This window comes from Plectropomus leopardus, unplaced genomic scaffold (genome assembly GCF_008729295.1).
Source record: "Plectropomus leopardus isolate mb unplaced genomic scaffold, YSFRI_Pleo_2.0 unplaced_scaffold44965, whole genome shotgun sequence".
NCBI lineage: Eukaryota > Metazoa > Chordata > Actinopteri > Perciformes > Serranidae > Plectropomus > Plectropomus leopardus.
The window spans coordinates 1-241 of NW_024649299.1; the positions used below are offsets into that span (position 1 = coordinate 1).

General features: G+C 58.5%; 1 non-coding gene across 1 annotated transcript; it reads left to right on the plus strand.

Moving 5' to 3' along the window:
* Positions 1-85: 85 nt before the first annotated feature.
* LOC121939306 lies at positions 86-241 on the plus strand (the record flags this gene model as incomplete). Its single annotated transcript, XR_006105440.1, has 1 exon — positions 86-241. It is a non-coding gene; the product is annotated as a U1 spliceosomal RNA (small nuclear RNA).

Consider the following 241-nt stretch of genomic DNA (forward strand, 5'->3'; position numbering starts at 1 on the left):
GAAGTCTGAGATTCGGTGTCTTGGGAACCGTCAGCCAGAGTGCTGCGACTGGGAATGGGGGCCCTTTCTCCCAGCCTCCCGCTTCATACTTACCTGGCAGGGGCGATACCGTGATCAAGAAGGTGGTTCACCCTGGGCGAGGCACAGCCATTGCACTCCGGCTCTGTTGACCCCAGCGAATTCCCCAAATGTGCGAATCTCGACTGCATAATTTCTGCTAGTGGGGGACTGCGTCCGCGCT